We start from the raw sequence: 27,026 nt of genomic DNA on the forward strand, positions 1-27,026 counted from the left end.
GATTTGCCTTGCAGTGTGTGGGCGCTTTCAGCTGTGAGGCTGTACCCTGTAATGTGTGCTGTCTGACCCAACTTGACACAACTTGCATGGTGTATTTACTCACCTTATTCAAAGGGTTTCTTTCTTTCAAGGCACTGGCTACTGAGAAATATGTGAGTGACCTGAGGGGAAAGACTCAGGGCCCCATCCTTATTCAGGCATTTCTCAGGTAACAGTAAGGGTTTAACCCGTCATGTTTATTGGTGGTATTTTAGCAGCAAGATGTTGATTTTACAGGTATGTTATTATTAGATTTGATTACTAAACTACCTAAAAAATATTTGATTCATGTGGATATTTAAGAGTCGGATTGAATTATTACTTAGCAATTATTGTTTTGAAATTATTTGGAAATTTTTACCTCTCAGTTTCTCTACAGATGAATCAAAAAGACCTCCAGCTGATTCCTTTAGTACCCTTGAGAAAATCAATTTAGTCAGGCTTTCATTTAATTTCCCTGGATGTAAAAACAAATGTTTGGACCTTTAGAATTTTCTGAAGCCTTAACAGAAAAGAGGCCTTGAAGAAGGATCAGAGGGCAGTGGGGAAGGAAGTGACCAGTCACTTTGTTCTCAGAGGCATAGGATAAGTCCTCTTTCCCTGAAGAAATTTCTCTTCTCTTTGGTTGTTGAAATAGGATGGCTTAATGAGGAAACTGTGGAGTCTGTACCTGCTAAGGATGCAACAAACCTGGAGAACCCTGACTCATCCAGAACCTGACCAACTTAGGATGACATCTCCACAATTTAGTGACCATGCACCTCTCTCTCTCTGGGTTCCCCTGCCGCTTGTCATTTTCTTCCTCTCTGAAAGCTCTATTCAAGTACCACTAATGTCTCAAGGCGCTTCTTTTTCTCTCTTCTAATTTTGAAAAATTCCAACTGTCCCCCACTTCCCCAGATCATTTTCTAACCTTGAACTTGACAGGGCTGGGGGCTTCCGGTCTCCGCCCCACCTCTTACAGTCCCCTTGGCCCAGGTGCACCGACCTTTTTGTTCCCAGAAGAGGCTCCTTCTGCACCTGGCACTGGAGGCTGATGGTGCTCCTAAAACTATCCCCCCCCCAGATGTTGGCTTCTGTCCTCCCCCCACCCCGCTGCGCAGACCTTGAGGCTCCTGTGCCACCATCTGGGAGGCTCTCTGTCCCCCACCGCAGATGAGAGGCCCAGTCTCCTTCCAATGCTTCACCTTGTCATTTTCTTATGGCAGGTATCACTCGTGACACGTCTTCTTCCCATGCTTCCGTAGTGTTTGTGTCTCCCCACCAAAAGGTCACCTTTGTGAAAGTCTGTCTGTCCTTTCCTTGTCTGTCTTTTCCACTGCTGTCTTCCCAGCGCATAGAACCTCGTGTGTCTGGAGATGGAGCTCCAGGAATTGTAGGTGAGTGAATGAATGAAGGAATGCGCTCAGTATCCACCGAATTTGCTCAGTCAGGGAGGCAGGGGTGTGCAGGTGTGTGATATCCTACTGGTGAGAAGAGAGTAAATTGCTCATTTTTTGAAGGTGCATTAACTCTTTCAGGCCCCTAGGGTATCATTTAGTTCACTGGAATAGTAATTTACTAAACAGTACCTTAGGGGCCTGAAGAAGTTAATGCACCTCCAAAAGTTTCTAATTTACACCAGGGAGCAGTTTATTTACCCAGCAGGGTTTGACCTAATAGGTCTTAACTCTGTTTAAGAGTGTCATAAGGACTTTATCGCTTTTCCACCTTCACATTTCCTTCTCTTAGCATTTATCTGATTGCGGGATGTTGTTGTTGCTGGTGTGCACTTGCACACAATACCAAGGCCTAAGAAAGACATTGCTACCTTTATATCCTTGGTGCATATTTAAAATGTCTGATAAAACAAGCCCAGATTGTAATCCATTCAAATAATGTGATTTTAGTGGCTTCTTGATGTCTATTACAAATTACTTAATTAGTTCGCATTTTGTTTTTTATCCAATAATTAGATCCCAGATGTTAGAGAATGTAAAAAATCCTATGCCTTTGGGTCATTGAGCCTTATCTATAAGATGCAGTTCACTATTTTATTTCTTTTGTTTCAAGTAGTCAATCTGCTTCTATTCCTAATCTCAGGTACTTCTGTCCTGAGGTTTTCCAGATTTAGCCTAATCTTTCCTCTTTTTCTAATTAACATTGATTCTGTACTGTTGTAACATGTCAAAATTTTTTTCCTCCACTCCTGAGTTTATTTTTTAGAAAAATCATTCTTATAGATTTAAGCTATAAAAATATCTTTAATTACTCTCATATTGAGGTTATAGGACTTGTAACACATTTTTCTCAACTTTGTCTTCAAATCAGTTATGATTGTTAGCAGCAATAGCTAGCAGAGTTTTAAGAAAGCAGATTATGGGTAGAGTTTTCCAAATATAGTCAAAACCCATCAATTAAGAGTTTCCTAATTTAGACTTTGTGTGAATTCATCCTGAATTGGGCTAAATATGCCACTGAATGAGGGGTTTGCTGAGAAAATAATAGTGTAAATCAGACTTCAGAGAACAAACTGCTTTTGAGAACATTAGTATAGTATGGTAAAATCTTGGTAGGGTCATTTAGTTTTTTTTGCATTGCAAACTTTGTTTGTTTGTTAAATGCAGTAAAAAAAATTTTCTTTTTATGTTTCAGCTGACAGAGTAATTAAATTCAGTTTATGAATATTTTGATTTCTTAGGATGCCATTCTGGATAATACTGGTCACTCTGCATAGATGAGTAGATGTTAATAATTGGGATAGAGGGTCTACGGAAGTTTTTAAAGCCATTTTCAATGCAGACTATGGTCTTGTGAGTTGATTCATTCTTTTAAAGGTAGAGTGCAACAAAAATTTCTACAGGATCCTGAGTAATGGAAATTGTGATTATGGTTCTATAGGTTTACAGAGATTCTTCAATGTCAAACAGACTTATTGATTCAGTTTTTGTATTTGAAATAAATAGACATTTATTTAAAAAATTTTATCATTCAGACTTTTCACTAACTCAGAATTTATTCTTCCCATTAATTAAAGTATTAGCCTAAATTTTGACTGTACCAAAAAGGCATTTTTAATAAGGGGGTTTCATAAGTAGAATTTTTATGCTATACTTCTTTTGTATTTTGTTTAAAAAAATCTGAAAACTGGACTTTATAATGGAGATGCAGATAGTGCTAGAAGGGTTGGGGTGAATGCTGTTGCCATGGAGACCTTTGCTGGTATCATCCTCCAGTGATGGTCCTATCTCTGTGTTATTTGCAGGTAGTAATGATATTGACAAGATGAAGGGTCTTACTTTGCTGACTTGACACTGGCACTGTGAAGAGTCATCCCTGAAATTCTTAGCTGCTCAATGGGCTGAACTTGGCTGTCAGGTTGTAGCATTAACTGCTGTCTCCATTGCTCTCTGATTTTTTCTTATATCTTCAAGTTTGAAGGCTATCACTAACTTTACTGTTCTTTTTCCTGAGCTTTCATCCAGCAGTGGGGACTGAAAAACCATATCCTGAAAATGGTCTAGTCTTACAAATAGATAAATCTGAGCCATCATGGACTCTCAGCCTGAGTTGCTTTTAAGAGTATAATTTGGGTCTTATCATCTTTTTAACATTTATTTTGGCTTTCCAAGGATGAAAGACATTCAGAGGACATAGAAATTACACAACATATTCATGTCAGAAGAGCGGAAGATGGTTAGGAGATATAAAGGCTCTGAATTCTTCAGTTAAATGTGATTTAGTCAGAATGACTTGTTTGAGGCTAGCCTGTACGTCTTAAAATATTTAAATGACACTTAAATTTATATAATCCCCATAAATCCCCTTAACTGATTCTTTAGTTGGATAAAAGTTTCCAATCCTGGTGAAAGTTAATGCTGACTTAAGCATAATCAGTTTGAAAACTGTTCCCTGTAGCCCACATGAGTGCAGACAAAGTCAGCTTGCAAAATTGTAAAAGTTACTGGACACATACAAATTCTAGGTGTTTTAGGAGTAGTGAGGCATTATTCTGCTGTATTTATTGCTAGATACATTATGCTTTCAGGGAATTTGTATATGTTTATTGGTATTTTTTCCCCAGCTTTTATACACTGAAGAAATATATATATGTGAGAAAGCTCTAGTTAGCCCCAAGTAACAAATAGTAATCGTTATTTTAATCTCATATTTCAATTAGCCTTAATCTTTTGTTTGTACAGCCTTGAAAAGCTGTAAAAATCAGTCATTATGGTTTAATTACTAACTATTATCCCAGGTGGTTAACTCCACTTCCTTCTAAACAAGTTCTTTCTTTCATTTTGTTTGAAAACGGCCACCATTGGCATTCTTTAACAATAGTATGATGCTTTATAGACCAGGCTTTGTAGGTTACACTCTAGAATATTTTCAGTTTTGGTTCTTCCCAGTACCAGAGATCTATTGCTGCTTCTGCTTGCCCCCGCCACCCCCACCCCTTTTTTCCCTTTTGATCCTGCCTGTTTGCTGTCCCACTTCAGGATAGAATCACACTTGAGTTTTACATAATGACAGAAGTTGAATGTTTCCTGTGCTAGTGTTTATTTAGTAAAACATTTTACATTCCTGGATAGATACCAGTCTGTCATTAATGGATTCTTGGCTTTGGGCCAATAGCTAATAGTTTTATTGGTCCTCATAACATAGCTATGTGATTTTTGAAACCACAAGGGGCTCTTTTCTGTGTTTTTCTTTCTTTTTTTTCCTCCACCTTAAAAAAAATAATAATACCTAACAACCTAAAGGTGCACCAAATTTAGGAACGGAGTATTTCTCTTAAAATCATTATCTGCTCTGCCTCATTCATTCTTTTTGCTCTTGTTCTTTGGAAATTCTTACGTATCTTGGAGTATTTTGGACAAGGCTTGGGACTCGACTGCTCCGTTCTCATTGCTGTATTTTCTTATTGCTCTAAAGAGGCCCAGCAAAGCTCATGGTCTCTGCTAGGTGGTGTCTATTTGCCTATCTCAATTAGGAAAGGGCCGGAAATGTTATTTATATTATGGGAGTTTGTCAAGCTTTATTTGATTGTGTTAAGCTTTGAGTAAGGAGGAACAAATTTTGTAAATCTTGGAATCAGGTACCCTTGAAAAGGAAAATTACTCTTTATAATCAGGTGATTGACATCTTGACTTCAAACCTGCCATCATTGGCCTCACTTCACATAAAGCTGTGCTGTGTTGTGCTCCCAACTTCCATTCCTGGTTCCTCTCTCTGATGTTTTCTGTTTAGATCTTCCTCTCCTCACTTCCATGTCTTTTGTTGTTATTATTATTTTTGGGCCTGGGGATTGAATCCTGGGCCTCATTGCATGCTAAGCATGCACTCTATCCCTGAGCTGCACCCATACCTCTGCTCATGTATTTTAAAACAGAAGTCAGAGCTGGACAATATGGTGTGCTCCGAAGGAGGCTGGGGCAAGAGGATCACTTGAACCAAGATCAAGGAGTTCAAAGCCAGCCCTGGCAATATAGCCAGACCCCATCTCAAAAATAAAAAACAAAACACAAACAGAAGTTAATATACATTGTGTCTCTAAATGTGCTCTAAACTCCATCTTTTCCTTAGTTCATCAGTTACTGTGCAATCTCAGGATCACAAAATGATTTTAAAACAAAGTAGAAGTTGCGCTGTCATGGTGATTACTAGGCTGAGGTCCAGGATGGCAGATTCTGTTTTTTTTTTCCTTGACCTTAATATCTATTAAATAACAATAACAGCAGCAAAATATGGAAATGATGCATGCCAACTATGGGAAATTTAGAAAATACAAAGAGGATAAAGAACAGAATAATAATTTCTAATTCTTTATCTCCATCCCTATCCCAATCTATTTACAAAGTTACACATCTTAGCCTATCACTTTTAGTTTTTTTTTTCTCCTCCATGTAACAGAGACAATTCTAAATATATGATTTTGGATTCAGAGTTTTAAATTTAGTATATAATGCTTGGTTCCATGGGTCACTTAAATTCTCTGTTAACATAATTTTAAAGGATGCATAATATTCCATGATAAGAATTAAACTAAAATTTGCTTAATTCCCAAAGTCGAACATCTTATTTTCCTTTGCAAATGGAAAACATTGTAGTGAACATGTTTGTGTGTAAATCCTCATAAATCCTTGTCTGATTCTTGGAATTTTTGGAGATTTTGCCCCAGTTTTAACACAATCCAACAGGACATTAGGGGATTCCAGTTCTTTTGATGCACACTCACTCCAGCAGCTAATTCCAAGGGAAGACACTATGTTCAGAGAGTAGTAAAAAAGAATGCTTTTTTTTTTTTTTTTTTTGGTGCAAGAGTTGGCTTTGAAAAAGATGTAAAAGCCTACAATTTTGGTATGCAAGGAGAGGGTCCTAATTATTTTTCAGAGGGAGTTTTACTCTGTCTTGGTGGAGAAGTTATGGCATGACACATGTACAGATGTGTTTTGGTGGCATGGAACAGCAGGAAGAGTGAGTACTTTGGTGCCACAGGTCAAGTTTACTTAACACTGTGATGTTTTAAAACAAGATGATACCAGTTCAATTACATATCCCAAAACAACAGCAGGTTTTTTGAGGCAATTCTTTGGTAAACAAAACCAAATGTCTTCTACTTTTGAAAACAATGCCTACGAAGAAATCAGATTCTCCAAAAATGAAACCATAAAACAAAATGAAATAAAATAGTAAAAAAGAAGAAAAGGTGCTTCATGAGAGCACCACTAATCACATATTATTCCATTAGCTGTAATCACCTATTTCAGGTTTTCTGCAAAATAAATGTGCTTTATTGTTATGACAAAAATTATGTATAGGTTTATAGAGTTCATGAAAAACAGTAATAGCTAAGAATGAAAGTTCCCTGTTCTTTCATACCACAAGCCAGTGTTTTGATCTGCAGAGCAGATGCTTTTAAAGAGGAGCTTGTTTGTATTACTGGTCCAACTTCACTCTCTCTATCAGAGACGGAAATTCCTACTGGGTTAATATCAGAGTCAGGTGTATTTGGAAGCTGAATGAAGGAATTGGAATAAATTATTGCTCCTTCTGTTTCTGATTATGAAATCAAACCTGTCAGTTATCAGATTTTAGGAGGAACATTTTCTTCTCTCTGGATATATGTTATGGTTTAGATGTGAGATGTCCCCCAAAAGCTCACGTGTGAGGCAACGCAAGTTGAGGAGAAATGATTGGGTCATAGCCTTAACCTAATCAGTGAATTGATTCCTGATGGGATTAACTGAGTGGTGGCTGAAGGCAGGTGGGTGTGGCTGGAGGAAATGGTTCACTGGAGGCATGGTTATGGGATATATATATTTTGTATCTGGAGAGTGGAATCTCTCTCTCTGCTTTCTGAGAATCATTGTGAGCTGCTTCCCTCTGCCACACTCTTCCTTCATGAGGTGCAGCCTCACCTTGAGCCCTGAGGGATGGAGTCTGCTGTCTATGGATAGACACCATGATCCCCTAAATTAACTTTTCTTCCCTATAATTGTGCTGGTTGGGTCTTTTAGTCACAACCACAAAAAAAATCTGACTAAAACAATACACTAGAGCTCCTTTTGTGTAAACGTTGGTAGATGGTTGAGTAAAACCCACCCTTAGGCTGACTAGGGGAAAACTACTTTTCTCTGCAGTTACTTTTTTGTGAAAATCCTAGTTGATCAGCTGGATTAAGCAGGTTAGACATTCAAGGTCATCTCTGGGTCTCTTGGAGATCCATGTTGGCACTCTAACTTTGCTGGTAGAAAAGAGGGTGACAGATTTAACCATGGCTTTTGCTCCAGAAATAACTAGTTGAGGCTGGGAGTGTAGCTTTCTGGTAGAGTGCTCACCTAACATGTGAAGACCCTGGGTACCATCCCCAGCAAGAAGAAAGAAAAAAAGAAAGGAAGGAAGGAGTTGAGAGGTTGTGTTATAAAATCATTGGGTGTAGTTTGATTTCCCTCAACATCAGTGAAAATTCTGATTTACCTGAATAACTAACTATCTGAGGTACTTTCTAGGCCTAATCCCAAAGTCAAGACAAGAGAGAAGCCGGATCTCTTTGAGGTTAAAAACCATGTTTTCTTCTTTGTTGCTCCCGTGGTACTTAGTACTGTGTTCTATACATGGCAGTTCCTCACTGAATATTTGTTGAATAAATAATGAAATGAATGAATTAGGAGCAGGTAATAGAAACTAAAATATATTAAAAGAGCTGAGTCACAGGGGCGTGTATTTTCGCCATGAAGTACATGAGGCCACAGGAGACTGAGAGAAGGCCATCCGTCCCCAGGGCTCTCTCTATGTGTGCTGTGGCTCTGCCAGCCATAGGCAGAATGGGTGATTTGTTTTGAAATAGGCTTTGAGGAGGGGACTGGGTAGAAGGTGGCCACCTGGTTTGCAATGACTTCTCACCAAGCAGGGCCTACTATAAACAGGAGTGTTTTAAAATAGCAGGATGATAACGTGAGGGATTCCACACATAATCATTTCTCTCTTGTGCTCTCTCTTCTTAAATGGGTAATGAAGTAATGCTCTTGTCTATGCACTTTCCTTTCATTTTGAACTCCCCATCTCAGCCTGAGTAAGACTTTTGCAAGCTTTGAAATATGTCAACATAAAATAAGCTTTGAGACAGCTTGAAAAATGTAAGATTCATAATGGACTCCACTAAAAATATGGTTTGTTAAAAAAACAAACCCGGCTCGATCTTCCTCACTTGGAAAAACAATCAGATGGAACTTGAGCTATCACTATCCTTTAATAGATTCCTACACCATGAGAAGTCAAGCATTTCTCAATTAAAGCAGGCATATTTGCGATGTTCCTTTCAACCACTTGCCTGATGACCTCTCTGACCTCTTCAAGTTCTACTTGACATTCTTCAAGGATCTTACAGAGGCTGCCTATTCCATGAAGGCTTCCAGATGACTCCCCACATAACCATCTATTTATCCAATTTAACTCTCAGTTGTGTATTGGCGTGAATTACCCTCTGATTGACTCAGTGTTTCCTCTGCATCTTCCCAATAGACAAGGTCTTTGGGGGTAGAAATGAAGTCTTTTATTTAATGTTGTAGCACAGCAATGGTTTGTTTGGTTATTTATTTTGCTACACTGGAGATATCACCCAGGACTTCTTCTATGCTAAGCAACAGTTCTACCACTGAGTTCTATCACCGACCCAAACGTTTATCTCTTTATTTAAGCAAATGCAGGGGCAAGTTGGGAGATATTAAAGAGCTCTTCTGAAAAATTTCCCCTATTTTTAAACTTTAATCTTTATTGTTTCTTCAAGACCTTCTCAACAGGGACCTTTAAGGTCCATGCAGCACAGGAGAGGGTATGGAGGTCCTGCTATCTCTTCAGTGCCTTAGTGTAGAGGTGACATACATTGCTTCTCATTTCAATTGCAAGGTGGCTGAAAAGTAGATGTCACATTGTCTCAGGAAGGAGAAATATGGGTGATCCTGAGTGGTGTCTACTAGTGGCTAAACCAACTCCAATTAGTCCCATTCACTCTAGTATCACCCATTTCAATCTATTTTCCATACCTAAAAAAAAAGAAGCAAATCAGAACATCACACTTTTGGACTCATCTGTTACCTCTGGGATAAAGTCTCAATTCTTTTAAAATTTGTAGAAGCCCTCTAGAATCTGCCCTCTGCCTTCCAGCCCCTTGGTTTTCCCTCAGTTGCCCCTAAAGGCTTTGCCTTTGCAATCCTGGATGCCTTTGCATTTGTGATTCCTTGATTATGAGATGTTCTTCCTTGTTGCCCATCTGGAAAATTCCTGCTTAACCTTCCTTATCAAAGTCCCTTCCTCTTGGATGGTCTGGTGCTAAGGTTGTGGATTCAATCCTTGTGTGGACCAAGTTTCTTTGAGGGGTGTTGCTCAGTAGTAGAACCCTTACTTCGCATGTTTGAGGCCCTGAGTTCAAAGCCCAGCACCATGGAAAGAAGTCCCTTCCTCTTTAAAGGACTTCCCCTGGCAAAACTAGGGCCTCTTCCTTTAAGCTCCTGTGGAACCCTCTATCATGGCCCTCCTCAAAGAGCCGTCCTTGTTTATAAGTCACTCTGTCCATTAAACCTAACCCTTGTTTAGGGAAGATGCCATATTGAATGGGCACTCAATAAATATTGATTGTTTAACTACATTTTAGTTGAATGTATATGTGATAATGAAAAATGTACAAATGAGATTGAAAAATTCAGAAGATGAATTTTTTCAGGAAACTGGGGAGTTAGCATTTTTGTTTCACAGCAGGCAGTAATGGGGTTAATGTTGCCTCTAGCTATTGAAAACAGGTTCAAGGGTAGGTGGAAATACAGTTTATATGTTGCTCTATTTTCACTTCATTTCATTTCCCATGGTATTTCTTTTTTTTTTTTTTGTAACCTTCATTGATTTTCATTGCTCATTGGATTGTGTTCTCCTGTACTTTTGAAGACTATTTTGCTTCCATTGTTTGGTGTTCCTGCACATTAATTAGGGTATTGTCAGCCTTCATTCTATTCTTGACCCTCAAGGCAGAATAGAATCACAAAGTGTGTTTGGGTGAGGGTATCTTTCTGAAATGTGATATCATTGTGCCCCAACTTTTCATCTCTATGGAATAAATAAAATCACTTGATATTAGCAGGTGTTCTTTTCTCCATAGCAAAACTATGAACTTATGAATGCAATTAAAAGTAAATGAGCTGCACTACATTTGTTCTCTCTGCCTTTAAGTAACAATACTCCAGGTTCCCTTTTTGGGCCCATCCCTCTTCTGCTGTCATGTGATTCTAGTAGGAGTCTACTTTCCAGTCCAGGACTGCACCTGAGATCCAGACTGGCCAGATGTCCTCAGTCTCTATATAATTAACTCAAGGTAATCATTTGGCCATCTAGAAGGGAAGATGCCACATTTCCTATCTCTGAATATTCAGGGTCTTTTACTGCATCTAGCAATGAATGGGAACTCAGTACATATTTGTTGGGTAAGTACATTTTGGTTGGGACAAATTCCTTCGGTACAGGCACAAAAACAGATTGTGAGTCAGTTTCATCAGAGTGAACCACAACCCTTCATTGTAAATGCTTTCTTCTGCTGGGGCTGTAGAGAGGTATAGCTCTTCCTTCAGAGTTTTTAGCCCTGGGAGAGCATGCCTGAGAATAGACACATTCAGAGCAACCATGTCCTGATGGCATGTGTGTGTCACCTGGCTCATCTAGAACCAGACTAACACTGAAAATTTTTAGTTGTAAAAGAAAATCAGTTCCTACTCCATCTTTTTTCTTGATGTTTTTCTTGTTTCATGTGTAAGTTTGGAAAGTTTTAAATTATTAGATACTGAAAAGTCAGAGCGAGCATAACACACTACATATTCACTCTTTTATTCATTCACTCAACAAATATTTATGGATGGGAAGATGCATAAAGCATAGTAAGATGACTGGAATATAGTGAGTGTGTAAACACAAATATATTTATACAAAACAGGTAATAGTGAATTGTAGTTTTATTCAATCTGTAATTGTTTGAATCTTTAAAAGGTCTTTCATGTATTGTAGTTTAACCCAGAAGGTCTCCCATCTGTGGACACAATGTGGGTCACAAAGCTTAGATTGATTATCTAGGTATGTAGGGAGATATTGTGTTAGCAGTGGTTTTAAATGTTTGCACATCAGTTTGACTCTCGAGGTCTCGGTTTTTAATAGATCCTATCATATGAAAGTTTCACATTATCATTTGGAAGAGATTCAGATATTTTGAGATGAAATGATATCCAAAGATATTCTCTGTTTCTGGGAATTTGGGTTTCTATCCTGTGTTCATTTGCAAGATACATGCATGAAACCCTTTTTTGGGGAAGCCTGCCATATTGCACAAAAATGGTTCACAACCACTAATTTTTTAAAAAAATTCAAAGTGACAGGCAGGAAGGTCTACTCACATGACCAACATTCAAAGCCCAAGAGGTATGTGAGTTCATCTGTGGTTGCTAGAGCTGTGGAACTGATCTGCTTTCAGTGGAACTGATGTGATAGTGCTGTGGGACCGATCTGCCCAGTGTGCTCTCAGCTGGCTGCACAGAACCATAAATTCCTCCTGGGTGCCTGTTCCTTAAACTAATTGCCAGTATTTGATTCCAAATTCCTCCTGAAAGTTTTACTGGTGCTTTCCCTTGCATTCTAAGGCCTCTTTCTGCTTATGTTTTGTCACATGGTGTTGCATTTTTGTTATCAAGGCTGATACTTCAATAAGGAAAGAAACAGGATATAGCACCATGTAGAAGATGAATAAAAAGGAACACATATTAGCATTGGTTTGCTTGGATATTTTAAAGCAAATTCCATAACATTTGATCAAAATATTGTTTTTAAAAATTTAACCATGGTTATCATCACACCTACAATAACTAAGAATGTTCCTTAAATATGTGATATACAGCCTCTTTTAAAATTTCCCTATTTGCCTCCAAAATGCCTTTTTACAGGTGGCTTATTCAAATATGGGTCCAAAGAAATCTATATATTGAATTTAATTTTTATAGGCATCCTCCTACATTCCCTCCTCTTCCCAATATGCTGTTTATTTGTTGAAGGAACTGGGCCGTTTGTTCTACACAGTGTCTACATTCTGCGTCTGGCTGATTGTTTTCTCTGGATGTCCTTTAATTTGTTATTTTATTCCTTTTATTTTCTTACAAATTGGTGATTAGGCTAGGGTTAATTACATGCATGTTTCTTTTATTTAGGCAAGATTATTGGAAAAGTGATATACTTTTTATTCTATTATAATAGGCTGAATGTAATATGTATTTTCTTTTAATTTTGTGGTGCTAAGATTGAGCAATGATTATGAATGCTCTCTGGTTCGTTTGTTCATTATAAAATCCACCTTACCCATTTAGTTAATTGTTTTAATATCTATTGACAACTGTTGGCTGAATTCACTTACTTATTAAGAGGAGCAAAATGCTGCTTTATTACTTCTGCATGGTTAACTGAAATTTTTCCATATAATAGGACATTTCTTCTGTCATTGATGGTGTAACTGTGTACTAAACGAAGGGAAATAGCCAACATTTTAAGGCTTGATTGACCCTATACCTGAGGATTCAAAGCATCATCATAGCCTTCTCTTAGAATAGGGACACATTAGTTAAAGTGTGAGCTCAATAATTAGTGGAGTCTAGCCCAGATCTGGCTCACATTGGGTTGACTGGAACCATGAACACACTTGGGCATACATTCAGTCCTTGGCTTTTGTAGTGGAGAAAACCAAGTGGAAACCTTTGAAATTGCCCTCATGCTCTGACCAAGATAGTAAATCTAAAACAATATTGAGTACCAGTGGAGTGAGATTATCATCACATCTACCATGTGATGATAGGTGTGATGATAATGAGTAGTGGTTCCTATTATATCTACATTTAATTTATCAGTCTGATCATTACAAAAGCCAGATGATCATGGAAGGTGACAGTAGATCACCACAAACTGAGCCAAGTAGTAGCCCTTATTGAGGCTGTTTTCAAGATGTGGTATCTTTACTAAGGCAGATTGACATGGCTTCAGGTGCATGATATGTAGCCATGGCTCTAGGAGAAATGTTGTCCTTCCCCCCCCCCATCCCTGTCAGAAAGGAGGGTCAGAAACAGTGGCAGTCACTTGGAGTAGACAATAGAGGGTAAGTAGTCTTGCCCCATGCCTATGTTAACTCAGATTCTCTGAAAAAATATAGTTCAAGGACACCTGGGCTCTCTGGACATTCAGAACATAACACCAACCTGCTCTATTGATGACAACATTCCAACAGACCAAATGGCTAAGAAGTGACAAGCATATCAGAAGCATATTTTAGTCAGTTTTGTTGCTGCTGACAAGAACAATTAGAGGAGGAAAAGTTTATTTTGGGGGTGTTGCTTGTGGATTTCAGGTCTCAGTCTACAGATGGCTGCCTCCATTCCTCAGGGCCTGAGATGAGGCAAAACATTGTAGTAGAAGAGTGTGTCAGAGGAAAGCAGCTGGGAACATGGCTCCAGGAAGCAGAGAAAGAGCTCACTGTGACAGTATCACTGTGACAAGTTCAACCTAAAAGGCATGCCTCCAATGACCCACCTCCTCCAGCCACACCCTACCTACTTTCAGTGACCACTCTGTTAATCCCTATCATGGGATTAATTCACTGATTGGGCTAAAGCTCTCATAATCAATCATATCTAAACTTCTTGCATTATCTTACACATGTACTTTTTGGGGACACCTAATACTGAAACCATAACAGAGCAAGAGGTAAACCCTAGGAGACTCAGGAGTCTGCCCTCTCAGTGAAATTTTTTGGGGTCCAGTGGTCTAGATCATGTTGAGAGACCTTCTCCAAAATGAAGGTCAGTCTTCTGCATTTAGCTCCTGCTGGAAGAATATCTCACTCCTGGGTAGTCTGCTTCCAAGGTACTCCAAGATATGAAGGACATTGCAGAATAAGGCTGAAAGAATTTAGCAATTGATAGTAGCTACCACTTGCACTAATACAGAGTAAAAATGATGCTGAGGTTTCAGGTCTGAGAGACTGAGATGAAGATGATGCTAGAAACTAAATTTTACATGAGGGTTAAGGAGTTAAGTTGTGTACAATTTCAGTTTGGCTGCATGTGGACCATACAGACAGAATTTGAGGTGCATGTGGATGATCTTGCATTCAGTTAGACATTTAGGGCTAGAGTTTTTAAGAGATGTCAGGGATATGACATGATTCCACTGGTCATTTGTTCAATTATTATAGGAGATCAATGTCATTCTTAGAGTTAGAGTTAAATCTTAACTCTGTAGCACAATTAATAAATGCCTTTTTAAAATGCCAAACAATACTTGTAGATTACTTGACATGATGTCATCAACATAGACATAATATTTGATGCCATAACTTTCATACATTCCGTAATTCCCTCAATCACTCATTTTCTTGAATGAATCTTTCTTGATAAGATTTTTCAGGAAGGGAAAGAGAACAGGTGGTTTCCATCTTAGATGCATATTAGAACTACCTGGGGACTTTTAAAACATTGAATGGCTACTTTCCATCAAGGACATACTGAATCAGAAACTTCAAGAACAGGGCTTGGGCACATATATTTTTGCAAAGGTCTATATGTAATTCTAACATTCAACAAGGGTTGAAAACTATCAGTGGAGCCAATCCCTAAAAAACAAATGCCAAATGTCTTCTTTGATATAAGTAGAGCAACTAAGAACACAACAGGGAGGAAGAGTATGAGAAAAAGATTAACATTAAACAGGGACGAGAGGTGGGAGGGAAAGGGAGAGAGAAGGGAAATTGCATGGAAATGGAAGGAGACCCTCATTGTTATACAAAATTACATATAAGAAGATGTGAGGGGAAAGGGAAAAAAAAAAAACAAGGGAGAGAAATGAATTACAGTAGATGGGGTAGAGAGAGAAGATGGGAAGGGAGGTGAGGGGGGATAGTAGAGGATAGGAAAGGCAGCAGAATACAACATACACTAGTATGGCAGTATGTAAAAAAGTGGATGTGTGACCGATGTGATTCTGCAATCTGTATACGGGGTAAAAATGGGGGTTCATAACCCACTTGAATCAAATGTATGAAATATGATATGTCAAGAGCTTTGTAATGTTTTGAACAACCAATAATTTAAAAAAAAGAAAACTATCAGTGGAGAGAAAAACATGTTTTTGGTGAATAGCTCATTTAGGAGGGGAGAGTTAGAGAAAGACAGTAGAAGGGGAGCAACAAAATAGAAGGTGAGTCAAAGAGGATGATATCATGGAAGCTAGGGAAAGAGAATCTTTATAATTTTTTTTTTGTGTATGTGGTGTAGGTGGCTGGAGGTTATGATGAATTTTATAACTAATGTTTGAAGGGAGGGGTGTGGAGGAGCACTGGTCTGGTTTCTATGGGGGGAGATGAAGATAGAGGAGATGGCAATGAGGCTCTGTGGAAAGAAGGTTCCAGAGTAGGTGTCTCATTCATCCAAAGGCTCTTGAATCATGTTAAATTGTGATTTGGGGGCTTAAGACATGGAGTCAGACTGGAAAGGTGTGATCAGTTGGTGGATCATTGTCTGGAAAAGAGGCCTATTCTCCCTAAACCTAAACCCAGAAGCAAAACCCTAGGCTGGCACCAGAGAGCATTTGGCATTCCCTGATGTTCCTGAACACAGCCATGCCCTGGGAGTTCCCTGTGCTTCCATATGGACAAAAGAGCAAGCTTGGGGGTGGCGGGGAGTACGATAGGATCGGCACCTGTGCGGGACCACCGATTATATAGCTTCTTCTGTGGGGTTCTCCCTTGTCATAAGCCTCTCGCCTCAGTTTTAGCCTTGCTCAAATGCAGAAACAAAAAAAAAAAAAAAAGAAAAGAAAAGCATTTTGTACTCTTGAGTCAGAAAATAAAGCACAGATACCCAGCAGGATGACAAGAGTTTAATGCCTCACCTCTTCTCCAAGGGGGAGAGTCTTCTTCCAGACTTTAACCCTGTGCATTCTGGAGGGTGTGTTGATAGGAAGACAGTATTTATTGACCAGGACTTTCTAAGTCTGGTCATGCAATGAAAGGGTTTGAACATTTGATTATGATTTCCTTCAATGTAGATTTCTGATTAGTTTTCTCTTAAGGAAATCGCTTCCATGGAGAGATCAAAACTAGGTCATTACCTTTTCATTGCCAATTTCTTAATCACAAAAATTTTCAGAAAACTTGGAAGAATCGCATAATGATCAACCATATTATTATTACCTAGACTCGATAATTGTTAACATGTGGTCAATCTTCACTTTATCAATCCATCGATCATTTTTCCTCTGAATCATTTGGAAGTAAGTTGCGGATATCATAATATCTCACTCTGAAAAAAACTTTGTAATTCATCTTCCCCCAATAAGGACAATCACCTACATAACACAATACCACTATTATTCCTAAGACTATTAATATTAATTTCCTATTTCATCCAATATTGAATTCATATTAAAGCCCCCACTGTCCCTAAAATATTTATTTAGCTGGACTTGAAAAATAGGATCCCATTAGAGTCTAGGCATTAATTTCAGTTGTTGTGTCTCTTCATTCTTTTTTAACTTAACACAAATCCCATGATACAGGTCACTAGCTTTATGAGGCAAGGACCATATCTTAACTCTTTTTATTCCCAGTCTTGTACCTGACCAATAACAGGTGGAGTGATAGATTCCTGCTTTTGTAGCTGACATTGAGTAGACTCCTCTCCTTGAATCTGGGCTGGCCCTCCAATCTGCTTTGATCAATGGAGAGTGACTGACATTCAGGAATTTGTGAGACCTGAAATTTCCCAGGTTTACTCTTTTGGGGAGTCCAGACCCATGAAAGAAGTCTAACAACTAGATCACTGTTCTGTTGTGGCTAGCTGAAGGAGAAATGAGGTTTCAGCTGAATTCCCAGGTGATGAAAAGTGCCAAGTGAATGAAGCCTTCTTGGAAATGGACCTTTCAGCCCAGTTGAGTTGCTCCAGCTGAGGCTGTGTGGAGCAGAGAAGAGCTGTCCCCACTGAAACCTGCTCAAATGGAAGAAATACAGGTGAGTAAATGTCACTAAGTTTGGGGGTGATTGGTGCTTAAAATGAAAAAAGGGTACTCAACAGCTATTTGTTGAACTAGATTGGATAAAAGTCTAAACGGAGGAGGTGGCTGGGAATGAGCCAGTGGTAGAGCACATCCTAGCATGCAGGAGGCCCCATGTTTGATCCTCAGCATCTCCCCACCACAAAAAGGAAAAAATAAAAAAATAAAAGGCTGAACAGAGATAATATGAGAAAAGTGTTTCAAGAGACAGAAAACACAAGCTGGGCATGGTGGCATATGCCTGTAATCCCAGTGGCTCTGGAGGCTGAGGCAGGAGGATCATGAGTTCAAAGCCAGCCTCAGCAACTTAGTTAGGTCCTAAGCAACTTAGCAAGACCCTGTCTCAAAATAAAAAATTAAAATAAAAATGACTGGGATGTAGCTCAGTGGTTGAGCACTCCTGGGTTCAATCCTCAGTACCCCCCACCCCCCCAAAAAAGAAAAGATATAGAAAAACTAGAAACAAATTTTCCAACCCAATTCACGGGTAATTTATAGTCTCCTAGATCACGGTGAATCTAAATTGGGCTGAATCCTAAAATCAGTGGCTGTCTTCTTCCTTGCTTCCTGTGGTGACCCAGGCATAGAGGGAGACTTTTGTTCCTCACTTCTTACAGCTGCCTCCCTGCATGCTGTGCCCTCGTCCATCCTGAATTTCCCAGGCACCTGAAGGTGCTATTTCTCCTCTGCATGAAATGACTGCCACCTGAGTCTTCTCTACTTCTGTATGCATGTCAAATGCCATCTCCCTTCTGAAGCCAGTCTTCATGCTACACCAGGGTTAACCTGGTCTTTCTCAACCTTCTGCAGCAACTTGTCTATCCCTCTCATTATTTTTGTCACATTATGTCTTGAACTAGGGTGATTTTTATACATGTGTCTCTTTCCTAGTAGCTCATACAGCCTCAGAAAGCAGGCACCTCCCTACTATTCTGTTCCTCTCATCATATTGCTTACAATATATGACATGGGGCAGGTCCCGAAATTTGGAGGGAGCATGGCATAATAACTAAGAATGGGTTCTGAAGTCAGATCGCTGGTTTTGGGTCTTCATTCTGTCATCTATCAGTGATATGGAACAAGTTACCCAACCTCTCTGTTTCTTGGTTTCATCATCTATAAAATGGACTTTGTAAGAGTATTTACCTCATAAGGATGCCCTTGAGATTAAAGAGACAAAATGCTTGGATTCATGCTTGTCACATTCGTAAGAATTGCATTAAACAAGGATGCTCTTTGAGTTTGTTGAGCATCTCTTTTCCATCCTGTAGTGTCCCTCCTCTTAGTATCCACCCACCCCATAATTTTTACAGCAATTAGCATTGCATTGGATTTAGAGGGAGTAACAAAAAAAGGGTCAACCCTCGGGGCAGATATTATCATGTGAACAATTTATACACAAACTTCTGGAAGAAGTCAAATCTTAAATGCCCAGAGTTTTCTTTAGCAATTTCTCAAAATGCATAGACTTTAGATTGAAGAGATGTTTGTGGGTGGGTGGGAAAGAGAAGAAGGATGGGGTTAAGAATGAATAAAGTCCTAGGCCTTGACCTCCAATGACTGATAACTTATTTTTTTTTTAGGCAGGAAAAAGAAGCTGGTTCCTTGGTGCCCACATGGAAAAAAGTCCTTGGTGGGTTGGATTCAGCTGGGCCCCACCCTCATGCCAGATGCAGTTGTTTATTTCTAGCTTCTTTTAAGGAACCACATTAGAGAGGATACACCCTGTGGGCCCCCTTGAAAGATCCTGTAAAAATGAAGGCACTCCCTTGTAAGTAAAATATCCCTGAATGCAACAATATTTGGATAATTATAGTCTCCCAGAAGCATAATCCTTAAATGGCTGAGATAATTATAGCATCCTAGGTCTGTGGCACTTCTCTTTTAAGAGCCTAATCCCATGGGCAGAGGGAAGTGGGGACCCCAGGATGCTTCTCCCGTGGAGTCCCCCTAGCCCACACCCTGTGATGGGCTATTCTCCTAGAAAGCAAACCCATTGGCTCTTGAGAACAGTTTTTTCTATTTATGCTGCATGCCCAGGGTATAACAGAGTCCAGCACAAAGCAATGTGCAGGAATTATTCTGACAAATAGAAGATAACCTTGTGTGTAAGCAAAGCGGTGAAATGATCCTTTGGAACCACGTCTCTGCTGGTTATTAGAACCCTGATGGTGCATCCCTGCACAGGCTTGGGCAAGAGGTGATCGAGTCAAAGTTCCTGGTTATTGGTGTAACTTGTGTGCTTATCTTTTAATGTAGTCTGGGGTGCTAGTTGGGTGGTGTGTGGTATTTTAATCATGGCTATGTTTGATCTCTCACAGGGGAGATGAATTTGAAGAAAGATAAACACTGCCTTGGCCCATGGGCTGGACCTCTTATGCTGGCCAAGGGGCTTCTTCTAAATTTGTGAGCTTCCAAGACAGAGTTGAGAGAACAGGGATCATGTGGATAGCCCATTCCCTTTACTGGCAAACAAGCCAAAATGAGCCTTCAACTGTTGGGAGGTCAAAGGTGTCCTGCCTGTCCCTGAGTGACAGTTTCTCTGTTCAAGAAGGAGATAGTATTCCTTTATTCCTGGATACCTATTCCTGTCTTGCTTATGTTCCATGAATTTTCTCTTGATTGGAAGTGGATCTCAGAGTGATTTAAAGTCATTGAGAATTCTGTGTATTTTTTCTTAGTAATTAGACCATGGTCCCCTCCACCCCAAGGACAGGCACTGTGGTTGAGACAGAGGAGAATACAGAGGAGAATATACCCCTGAGCCTGTTACACGCTGTCTCCAGGGATTACCCCATGGGTTATGGGAACATGCTGCGTTTTCCTTTTACAACCTGCCACTGTTTGGTTCCCACAATTAGAAGAGGTTGTTATGACTCACTTTGCTTATAGAGCCCTTTTCTTTTGAGACTTGGCAAGGATACTTTCTCCAGTTCAACTGGCTTCTATAGGCCCTGGGATGATTTTTATAGATAAGAATAATAAAAAAATGCTTTAATGACCTCTATTTCCTAAGCCGGTAAAGGAGGGGGTTGCACAAATTTATCTCTGGAATTGAGTTTTACAGTTTTTCTCTTTTCTTTTTTGCAATATCTTTCGCAACATTCATTCATTCATTTGCTCTCTGCTATTTGTTTCATTCTACCTTAAAGATGTGTACTGGCTAGTACAAAAACGTTAAAAAAATCGAGATATATATTTTGTCTGAGGATACTCAATAAACAGCACCCTGTCTATTAATAAAGCACAGCCACAAAACTGGATTATATTATCAGGAGCCGGCTGTTTTATAGCCACCATAGATTTAGCATTCATTTTCTTATGCCATCAATATTTTCTCCTGTGACATCCTTTGACAGCTGTTCTGCTAAGGTGATTCAGAAAAGTGTGTCACTGGGTTTGCCTTTTCTGATTCATTTTATTTCTAACTATTTTATTTATTTTAATTAATAAATATTTACTAGAGCTTTATAGTTATGGCAAATGGAGAAATGGAGAACATTATGTCACATGAAATAAGCCAGCTCAGAAACTCAAATGTCAAATATTTTCTCCCATATGTGAGGCACATAGTAGGTATCAAACTGGGCAAATTTCCTGGGACTCCTGTGTTGTCAGGTTGTCTTATAGGATCTCTTTGTGGATGGTACAGAGGTGGAAACTGCAGCAATGAAAAGCAAGACTAAGAAGAATCGGTACAAGACCCAACACTGTCCTCAGGCAAGATTTTCAACAGCAGCAAATGCAGAAAACTAGGCATGAACATATTTTACAAAAAAGATTTGCTGACCTGTGACCAAATAGTTTAGCTTTTCCTTAGATTCCATGAAAGTCTGAAGAAGTTAGAAAATATGAAGAACACATCCCTAAGAGTTATCTCTATCATTGTGGAAAAATGTTTTAACCTGAAAGTTAACTTTTAGAATATGAGGTCTTCTTCCTTTGATACACAGAGTGCTTGCCAACACCTACCGCATGTTACTTTAAAACTTCAGGAAAAAGTCAAAGATCCCTGATACAGGATGTGAAGTTCACCAAATCCGTGTTCTGTTTGTATCCCTGATACAGGATGTGAAGTTCACCAAATCCGTGTTATGTATGTCTGTATGCAAACATACATATTCTCTAATGTCTGAATACGTCAATTATATGCATTGAATATGCACGGTTTTCATATATCAACTATATACTTCAATGCAGCTCATCTTCTTTCCCTCTATGATCCAATTTTATTAAACTCTATTGGGTTTCCTACATGCATAAAATTCTACTTACTTTGCTCTTCCAGGAATTTCTTTCCCTCCTCTCAACCTCTAAGTAATTCCTATGCAAATGTGAAGACTCAACTCAGAAGTCACTTCCCCCAGGAAACCTCCCCTGAATTTTTTTTTCTGCCATCTTGTGCTCTTCCCCTCTGTTATTATTTTATTTCTTGTAATATATAATTATCTCTCTCTCTCTCTCTTTTTTTTTTTTTGGTGACACTGGGATGGAACCCAGGACTTTGCGCATGCTAGGCAAGTGCTCCACCACTGAGCTACATCCCAGTCCTAAGGATCTGTTTCTGTGCCTGAACTCCTACTTGGCCTTGGGTACCCTGAGATGATGGTGCTCCATCTCTGTATCCTCAGAGCCTTATGAAATGCCTAGCAGAGTACTAAGTAGTCAACACTTATTTGTGGGCTGAATTAATGAAAGCTATTTAATTTTTTTTCTGAACTTCAATTTCCTCATCTGCAAAATGGGACTTGCAGGTTTTCTGTGGGAATTAAGGGAATAAGATCTTCTTCATTTGATCCACGGAGTCACTAGACCATGGTCTGGTTTCCTTGCCAGTGAAAGGAGCTTGATGAAAAATTGCTCTTGTTCTTACAAATGGAAGTACAGTGGCTGCGTGGCACAGGAGGCTGTGTTGTGTTTGTGGCTGGGAATTATAGAAGAGTGAAACAAGGGCTTTCTGTTCCAAGCCACCAACAGACTCTCAAACCAGGTCTGTGGAGTGACCCAGCTACTCACACAGTGAGTGACTCAAATTGACAGGTGGCTATGGGTGTTCTTGGAGCATAGATCCTTGAGGAAACCAGCTCTGTTCATTTGACAGACACATCAGGTGACCCATGGAAACCATGCAACATGATAGAATTAGGTTGAGTGTATTTACTTTCCACCTCCTACAGCAGTTGATCCTCATCAGGTGCATCATCCTGGCTGATGCTGCCTCAAATACTCAGACTGGTTGAGGCTTCATTTGCAAATGGCAATTACTCTTTGCATTCAAAAAGTTAAAATTCAATTAGTCTATAGTTAACAAGACTGTAATGTGCTCTTAAAGACTGAACATGGTAAAGCACAGCTGTGTTCCTACTTCCCCACCTTTCAAAATGAGACACAAGGGAATTATTGGAAGTGACTTCTAATTTAGAGAATATGTCTGTTTGCATATGTCTGAATACATCAATTATATGCATTGAATATGCACAGTTTTCATATATCAACTGTATACTTCAATGCAGCTGTTAAAAAAAAAAGACAATACCTGTAAGGGCTTTGCATAATACTGAGTATGGGGTGAGTGCTTCACGTACCGTAGTTATTCTTAACAATCTTTTGACAGTGGAAGTAAATATTTAGGACCATTACATCTAAATGTCAAAAACTAAATTGCATTAAGTGTTATTTGTTTATAAAAACAGGATAATGGATTTTTTGAAAGACTATCAATAATAATGCTTCATACAAAAAAATCAAAATATTTCAGTTTATATTAATTATGTGATGGAACCAGAGAGCATATAAAAAAGAAAAATTGTATAGTAACATGTTCCTGTAGAAGATCAGACATGTATTAAGCATTAAGTGGGGGAGAACATTTAGACAAACTTACATAAGTTGTTCTGATCATTAAAAAACCCCAATACTGCCTGTTTCTGTTGTTGAACCATGTTCAGAAGAGATGTAGAGGGTTTGTCACACTAAGAACTTGCTTCTAGTTCAAGCAAGCTTTGACTTCCTGTTAACCTTCTCTGCATTCATCCCATTAATTAAATTTTCTACTAGTAAAGAGAAATGTTTTAAAAACCATGCTTGTAGTCTGTATTAGTCGCTAGGTACAGAAAACTTAAAATGACACACATTTATTTTCTCATAATTATGGAGATGATAAGTCTGAATGGTCTCACTGGGCTAAACTCAAGGTTTTGGTGGGACTGTGTCCCTCCTGGATTCTCCAGGACAAGAGGTCCTTGCCTTTTCCAGCTTCTGGAGGCTGCTATCCTTCCACAATATGTGTCTCCATCCTCTATCAGCAAAGCTAGGAACCTCAGGCTGTGTCCTCCTGTGGCATCTCTTTGGCTTTTGATCTTCTCCCCTCTTTTACTTCTAAGGATTTTTGTGATTAGCTGGGCCCACTTAGATAATTCAGTATAATCTCCTGTCTGGTCAGCTGACTGATGGACTTAACTCTCTTTTATAAAATACCTTAACATAGCCACTGGCTCTGAGGATTAGTATGTGGACATCACTGCAGGGAGGTGGACGGGAGTACATTGTTGACTATGTACTCCTAGAAGGCTTGTGGCAGAGGGGCTAGCAAAGCTGGCTAATGAAGATATTACCTCTTCCCTTCTTCTGAGAGTATTTTGCTTGCTTGGTATGAGAAAGACATCTAAATATTTTACATAAATTTTTGGAACATCCATGATGTAGAGGAGCGTGGTGAAAGAGTGGAAGTCATTCATTAACACATATAAGAAGCCTCTGTGTGTGTAAGAGCCTGAGCCCACATGTGTGCACCTAAGAAGCCATTAAGAGATTAAGTTCATTTTTTGGACTCTACAACCTTGCCAATTGCTTAACCTCTCTAGAGCCATTTCTGAATGTCAATGTGCTTTTGCCACACATGAAAAGAAGTGAAATTTAATATGAATGGTATCTCTGCAGATGTAGAATTCAAGAGTTTGCACAATTCCCTATGACTGAAACCTAACTCAGAAAATGGCCAAAGCAGGTACATTTTTTAAACAGTAAATGAACAATCATAACCACAGATCTGTTTCTCCATGATATTGATGATTTCGTTGTGCATCAGATAACCGCCCAGCTCTCAGGTTGAAGTACCTCATGGTGACAAAAGTGTGTTTATAGTACTTCAATATCCCAAAAAAGTGTAGTGCTTCAATATCCCAAGAAAGAGTTCTCAGGTCCAATCTGATTGGTCCAGCACCTGTCACATAAGTCACATGCTCATTCCCAACCAATAGCAATGGCCAGGGAAGTAAAATACACAGATTGCTTTACATCAACCAATGTGGAAGTTGAGGAATCAGCTTCTAGTTGAAAATTTGAGCAGGGTGAGAGACAATACAAATGAATATCATAGAGGGATGAGTGGGTGCCATGTCCTTAAAGAACACACATAACCACTGGAGCAAGGAGGGAAGTTATTATTTTAAAGAATGTCCGGTTTTTGGAGGCTGGTTGAATTAGATCTATTCAAGCTTTTCAACCACATCTCCAAAACATAGAAAGCATCACAGATTTTCATAATGCCAGAATAATTATGAAATAGATAATCATAACCTTCATGAAATTGTGTCATCTAAATAAAAGTTATTATTATATCCTTTTATTGAAGGATTATATAGAAAAAAATTTGGCTTCCCAACAATACCTTATGGTTTTATAAAGAGATTGAGACCTTTTGCATCAAGTTCCAAGAGAAGATTAGTGGTTAATGGTTGAATTATAAAATACTCACCAACCTAGGGCTGCTGTATAATGTGTATAGATCTCTAAAAACATTAATTGTACAGTCTTCTGCCAAGCTCCACCTCAACCCTTCCCTTCCATTTTAAAAAAAATAAAGCTACCAGTTTATAAACAACTTTCATACCAAAGGCTTGACCCTGGGTGATAAGTGATGAGAGAGGTGTACTAATGGACATTTTAAGTGTTCAACATAGGGAGACTCGCCTTGCCTCGAACTGGTTTAAGGTTATCAGTGTAATCTTTTAAAAATTACTTTCCAAACAAACTTAACAACTGAGATGATTGGTATAAGGAAAGGAAAGTTAAAGCCAAAAATATTTCAAATGTAGCTTTAAAAAGGATGATGGCACATACATCACTGATTGATTTCTGAGCTCTGGACATCTTCCTCTTTTCTTTGTTGAGCAGAATAGTTTTCATCTGCTCTTGCGCCTTTGACCTCCTACTACACATTATGATTAAAAAACATTGTGACTGCTGCCAATGTTAATTCAGAATTGTTTCTGCACATGACCTTGCATTAGACACGATGGTAAACAAGATCAACAGTTTCTCCTGTGAAGCAGCTTTTATATTAAGTCAGAGTCTTAACCCGTCTTCCGGTTTAGTTGATGCTTGGCTTCATGTGTTTTTTTTTTTTTTTTTTTTCCTCTCCTTCTATCTGTTGAGGCCCCTAAAGGAAGAAAGAAATATTAAAGCATGAGGCATTTACACCAAATTTCACCTGAAAACATAAATATCCAGAAATATGCTTTTTACCGAGGAGACAAAAAGAACTCCTTTTTGCAGAAGCTGATCAGCTCCAGAGAAAATACTTTCATAGAGTGATAATTGGGAATTTTACTTCACAGTTTTTATGAACCAAAGGATTTAAACCTATTTAGTGTGTTCAACTCTATTATTTTATTACTGAATCTTAAATGGTCCCACTTTTGATCAAAGGGTTTGCTTCTGACAAAAGGGTATGAAGTGAAGGAGAAAAATTAAAAAAAAAAAAGAAACCCCAAAAGAAACAAAGAAAATGCAGAAAACCATAGAAACCTTCCAAATACCCCAGGATGGAAAATAAAGGAAAGAAATATTCCTGGGGAAAAATAAAAAAGGAAATCAAATGGAAAAAAACGATAACACTTAAGTTCATCATTCAACAAATTGTAAATACCAGAAGAATATAGAAAAGACAGAGGAAGCAAATTCCCTAAAAATATCCCCTCCAAGTAGCCCAGTATTAAAACTACAACTCTTCAATGTGAGAGGGCCCACAGAGAACCAAGCATAACAAATGAAAATAGACCCCCACATCATGAGAATTCAGAAGTTTCAGACACCAGTAATTAAGAGAAGATCCCTTAAAACCATTTACATATGAAGAGACACAAGTGAGAAAAGTTTTGGACTCTTCAACCAACCTTAAAAGCAAAAAGGCAGTGGAGAGACTTCTGTTTCTGTCTAAAATGGCACAGTAGGGACTGGATTTATCCTCCTTCTTGAAATAACAACAACAACAACAACAAAACAAGCAAAATATGTAAAACAATGTTTTCAAGATACCAAGCGGCCAGGGACAATGATCCCTGAGAGATGGAAAACAAACATGGTTGCTTCAGCTCACTGTCTTGAGA

This window comes from Ictidomys tridecemlineatus, chromosome 7, assembly GCF_052094955.1.
Source record: "Ictidomys tridecemlineatus isolate mIctTri1 chromosome 7, mIctTri1.hap1, whole genome shotgun sequence".
NCBI lineage: Eukaryota > Metazoa > Chordata > Mammalia > Rodentia > Sciuridae > Ictidomys > Ictidomys tridecemlineatus.